We start from the raw sequence: 6016 nt of genomic DNA on the forward strand, positions 1-6016 counted from the left end.
TGCCTCCCCGCCATGCAGCTCCCTGACAGTAACAAGATACTTCCTCACATACTCCACTAAACCGTGGACGTCTCCAGCCGGTCCTCTGGTCAGTGTGGATTATTATAAAGAAACTGATGTTCATAACTGTTCATACATTTGACCAATAAAATGCATTTAGTGTACACCAGCTCCCTGACAGAATGACGCGACCAAAAAAGGACTCAGTTTTTTCCCCTGGAAGACTTCAGGGGAACCCGTCTGGCTATGGGTGGTCCACGCAGTCTCCAGCGGGCCGCCCGTAATGGTGGAACGGTCCTCCCGGGGGTTCCAGATGAATACATGTACTACTCGGGTCTCCCCCCCGGAGCCCTCAGTAGGCATCTGGGTCGCCGCTCTCGCCATCCGCCGCCCACCACGCGGTCTCCAGAGGAGGAGGCCATTTCGTTGTCGTCCGCCGGCGAGACCCACTGGGAGCGGGTAATGGACCTTGCGGTCCGACTCCAGGCCACCTACGCTCTCCACGCTCGGCCGCAGCGATGCCCCAACCCCGCTCGGTCACAGCCAATTTTGAGCCAATACTAGGACTGAATCTATCAACTCTGCTGTGGTCCATCTCTGTTCGAGATTCCCCCCTAGAACACCCACGCGTCACAATGTGTATATATCCTATAGTTAGTATTCAGATTTATACCCATGACATCGGTTGGACTACTATATTAAAACAAAGACTAAAGGAGGCAGGCAAACATCACATGTAGTGTGTGTATATACAAACAAAAAAGAAAAAAATTAATATTGATTCAGTTTGTTTTTTTCATCTGTCCCTCCACAGAGGCACAGAGTGCTGACTTCAAATTTTCATCTGCGTTTTGAACTAGTAATGTGATATTACAAAAGTGTTTTTGTAAATTCACTTAAACATCTTCAAATGGATCAATATTATTTTCGTATTCATTTTATTCTAAGATCTGAAGCTCTGTTAACCTTGATCACTGCTCTCCAAACTCACTGAAAGTGCTTCGGGGAATGTCAACTTTCTCTCTGCTGTTTTTGCTCTCTTCTCTCCGAGCTGCATGTAAAGAAAAAAAGTTGTATTTAAATTGGAAACTTGAGTTGGTAGTTCGAGTTCAGAACAACTATTCCTGTTGTGACGCCACAGAACTGCCACTTTTGCCACTGATGTGCTACTGTACCCCCGATCCCCCTCACACCGCCGATCCCCCCCCTGTGGAACACCCTCGTTTGCGCCCCCCAGCGGAATACGTCGGACTTGAGATAGAGGTGGGGAATATGTAGTGTATCAAATAAAATAAAATACATACAAAAAAATGCAATGAAATAAAAATAACTACAAAAAACATCTTTACGGCAGCTAACCTGTCGCACAAACAACGGCCGTTTCCGGAAAAGCCGGGCTCCGCCCACTCGGCGTGGCGTTGCGACGCCCGCCCCTTACTTGACGCGAGTTGTGCCACTGAGAGCCATCATTGATCTACTCGCTAGTAGCAATGATTCTTACTCGTTAATTGTTCATTTTTCACGTGACCTGCATAGGCTCAGCACTGGTAGAGAAAACAAAAATGATTCGTTCATTTTGACTGGGTCTTCGGATACGGATCTTAGCATCATTTCCCCCCCCCAAATGAACGAATGACTCGAAAAGATTCGTTCATGTTACTGAACGAGATTCAAAGCACCGAGTCGGTAAAATGATCCGAACTTCCCATCACTAAATGACACACAGCTCATACACGTCTGGTAATTGCGCCTCGCTCCACAGAATAAGGGAACGTCACTCGCGACGTTGTGCTCGCAACTTCTTCCGCTGCCGTAAAGCCGTTTAAAGCAGACTACAGCGCCACCCTGCCCCCTGCTGGCCACAGGGTGGAATGTACATCGCATACGACAAGGCATTTCAGTTCCCTAGTAATCTCTATACACACTATTTACTGTAAACACCAATAAACATGTGTAAACACATTGGCGGGTGTCTCAATTATATAGATCAGGCTTTCTGGCTCCATGAAGCATGTGTACATGTTTGTACAGTCTTGCGATGCAGAGAACATCTAGAAAGCTGCTGCGTGTCGCGCTGTTTGTAAAGTTCTGTTTGTTTATTTGTCGCTTAATAAACTTCTGGATGTTTCACTGCTTCAATTGCGAATATCTTATGAATAATAGTACATACATACAGAACTGCCCATAGACAGATTCACACACACATAATAAAACTCCTTGTTCTATATGATAATCTACACATATGACACATAATCGCATACAGTACATATGTACAGTATATGTACAGTACATATGTATCTATTAATTCGTAAAAATTAGATACTCTTTGAGTTTGTTTTTATCTACTTATTTGACACATGACACTTTTTTTTTTCACTTGCGAGATCTAATTGGATGATGCATTCCATGAAGCCTACTGCCAATAGGCACAGCTAAAGAAATCAGACACATAAAATGAGCCTATACATTTTCTATAGCCCAAGATCACAAATCTGCCTCCGAGAGCTTTACAGTCTGTACATATGTAACATCCTTTGTCCCGAAAACTTAACATCAGCATTCCTCGGAACTCCTCATATGCGTTCATGATCATATCTTGCTCATCAGCGGAGAAAAAATAGGCTCTTCCTTTAAGTTTATTTGCTGTTGTACTGTTAAAAAAATCATTGTTTCGGTGACACACTGGTGTGCCGCGAGAGGCTGTCAGGTGGGCCGTGAAAAAAAAAAAACATTTTTTACATACTGTCACTTCATTGGTGAAAAAAAAAGAGCCAACTTGTGTGTTTGTCTCGTCGCGCTGTTGGTGGTATGAAGGCTCAATACTCCCCTCTGCCTGTGGGTGTCGGTACGCAGCGTAATTAATAGGCAGATTTGCTGAGGTGACAATTTAAAAAATGGTTCTGCGTCTTTGCGTCGACGCACTCGTTTCAATTCATGCTTCTAAAAGTCTTGCGTGTGTTGCAGAGCAACCGCATTTTTTCTGTGTCTTAAGTGTGCCTTGACGCAAAAAAGGTTAAAAAAACACTGAATTAGAGAGACAGCGAGATCCTCCTTGTGGCAGTGGCAAGTCTGTGGCAATCGCTAAAATCAGGTCAACTAAAATCAAAAAACAGCTGACCAGTTGTACAAGCAACGCTATTCTGGGAAATTCTATATGATTTGTCTCCGCCTACTCGGCACGCTGTTGTAGCACCAATGTTTTGAAACTGATGCAGGAAGCCGCTATATAGGCAAAAGTTATAAGGTGAGCACCTGGTCGGGAGACAACGGGAGGAAAAAGATGGGGATGAAGACGAAGTGGATGGAAAACTAGTCACAGAATGTAATCTGTCAGGGCTGAGGGTGGAAGGCAGGACTCAGACGCAGAGTTCAACAGGAACACAAAGGACTTTAATAGTCAAAGCTCAAAAAACACAGGAACCGGGGCAAAAGCACACAGACGAGAAACTACGGCGATCCGAGACCAAGACAGGACATGCGTGGCTAAAGACAATGACGCGACAAGTGACACAAGAGACACATGGCTTAAATACACAAGGGAGGTGCAGGTGATTGGAACACAGGTGGAAACTATTAGACGAACACAGGGGATGACGAGACAAGGCAGGAAGTGAAGTTACCCGGGGACACGAGTGGCAGAAAACGACAATATAAGACAGGAAGTGAACCACACCGTGACAGTACCCCCCCCTCAAGGACCGACTTCCAGGCGGCTCACACTAGAGCAAAACAAGGGGTGGGGGGGCAGGGAAACCAGAGACGTTGGTCGGACCACCCGGGAAACTCTGGCGGGCGGCCCGGCGGGCGGCCAGGCGACCGGGGAACCTCTGGGGGTCGGCCTGGCGGATAGGCACACTGCCGGGGAGCCTCCGGTGGTCGGCCCGGCGGACGGTCATTTGGCCAGCTCCGGAACGTCTCTGGCATGGCAGGCTCGGGGACACGGGAAACGTCCGGGGTAGTCGGCTCCGGCTCGGGGACACGGGAAACGTCCGGGGTAGTCGGCTCCGGCTCGGGGACACTGGAAACGTCCGGGGTAGTCGGCTCCGGCTCGGGGACACTGGAAACGTCCGGGGTAGTCGGCTCCGGCTCGGGGACACTGGAAACGTCCGGGGTAGTCGGCTCCGGCTCGGGGACACTGGAAACGTCCGGGGTAGTCGGCTCCGGCTCGGGGACACTGGAAACGTCCGGGGTAGTCGGCTCCGGCTCGGGGACACTGGAAACGTCCGGGGTAGTCGGCTCCGGCTCGGGGACACTGGAAACGTCCGGGGTAGTCGGCTCGGGGACAGGGAACACCTCCGTAGTCGGCTCCAGCTCGGGGACACGGAACACCTCCGTAGTCGGCTCCAGCTCGGGGACACGGAACACCTCCGTAGTCGGCTCCAGCTCGGGGACACGGAACACCTCCGTAGTCGGCTCCAGCTCGGGGACACGGAACACCTCCGTAGTCGGCTCCAGCTCGGGGACACGGAACACCTCCGTAGTCGGCTCCAGCTCGGGGACACGGAACACCTCCATAGTCGGCTCCAGCTCGGGGACACGGAACACCTCCATAGTCGCCTCCAGCTCGGGGACACGGAACACCTCCGCAGTCGGCGGCGGCTCAGCCCCCCCCATAACCCACCCTACAGCCCCCCCCTCAAGGGCCGGATCCCAGACGGCCCCCAAATCACCAACGGGAGGGTGGGAGAGGACCATGGGATGGGAGGGAGGGAGTCTGAGTCTCGGAGCGGGGACCGGGGGCGTCGGGGCCATGAGTCTCGGAGCGGGGACCGGGGGCGTCGGGGGCGTCGGGGGCATGGAACGTGGGGCCGGTACTGGTCGGGTCGGGGGCATGGAACGTGGGGCCGGTACTGGTCGGGTCGGGGGCATGGAACGTGGGGCCGGTGCCGGGGGCATGGATCGTGGCGCTGGCTTGGGGGTCGGGGACATGGATCGTGGCACTGGCTCGGGGGTCGGGGGCATGGATCGTGGCACTGGCTCGGGGGTCGGGGGCATGGATCGTGGCACTGGCTCGGGGGTCGGGGGCATGGATCGTGGCACTGGCTCGGGGGTCGGGGGCATGGATCGTGGCACTGGCTCGGGGGTCATGGGCTTGGGTCGGGAGGCCGGGACGGGAATCTGCTGCGGCCCAGCGCGGGACATCTTGCGCTGCGACCGAGCGGGGTCGGGACGTCGCTGCGGCCCAGCGCTGGACATCTTGCGCTGCGACCGAGCGGGGTCAGGACGTCGCTGCGGCCCAGCGCTGGACATAGTGCGCTGCGGCCGAGCGTGGGGAGCATAGGTGGCCTGTAGTCGGACCGCAAGGTCCATTACCCGCTCCCAGTGTGAATCGCCGCCAGACGACCACGAAATGGTCTCCTCCTCTGGGGACCATGTGGGGGGCGGCGGATGGTGACCCAGATGCCTACTGAGGGCTCCAGAAGGGGAGACAGAGTAGTATAGGTACCCAGCTGGAACCCCCGGGAGGACCGTTCCCCCACTACGGGCAGCCCGCTGGAGACTCCGTGGACCGCCCATTGCCAGACGGGTTCCCCTGAACTCGTCCAGGGGAAAAAACTCTGCTGAGTCCTTTCTTGGTCGCGTCATTCTGTCAGGGCTGAGGGTGGAAGGCAGGACTCAGACGCAGAGTTCAACAGGAACACAAAGGACTTTAATAGTCAAAGCTCAAAAAACACAGGAACCGGGGCAAAAGCACACAGACGAGAAACTACGGCGATCCGAGACCAAGACAGGACATGCGTGGCTAAAGACAATGACGCGACAAGTGACACAAGAGACACATGGCTTAAATACACAAGGGAGGTGCAGGTGATTGGAACACAGGTGGAAACTATTAGACGAACACAGGGGATGACGAGACAAGGCAGGAAGTGAAGTTACCCGGGGACACGAGTGGCAGAAAACGACAATATAAGACAGGAAGTGAACCACACCGTGACATAATCACACAATAAAATACAGTAAAAGAGTATACAAATCTTGATAAAGCAACATACAAAATTGATTTTTCTAGATT

Source organism: Gasterosteus aculeatus, chromosome 4, assembly GCF_964276395.1.
Source record: "Gasterosteus aculeatus chromosome 4, fGasAcu3.hap1.1, whole genome shotgun sequence".
Lineage (NCBI taxonomy): Eukaryota > Metazoa > Chordata > Actinopteri > Perciformes > Gasterosteidae > Gasterosteus > Gasterosteus aculeatus.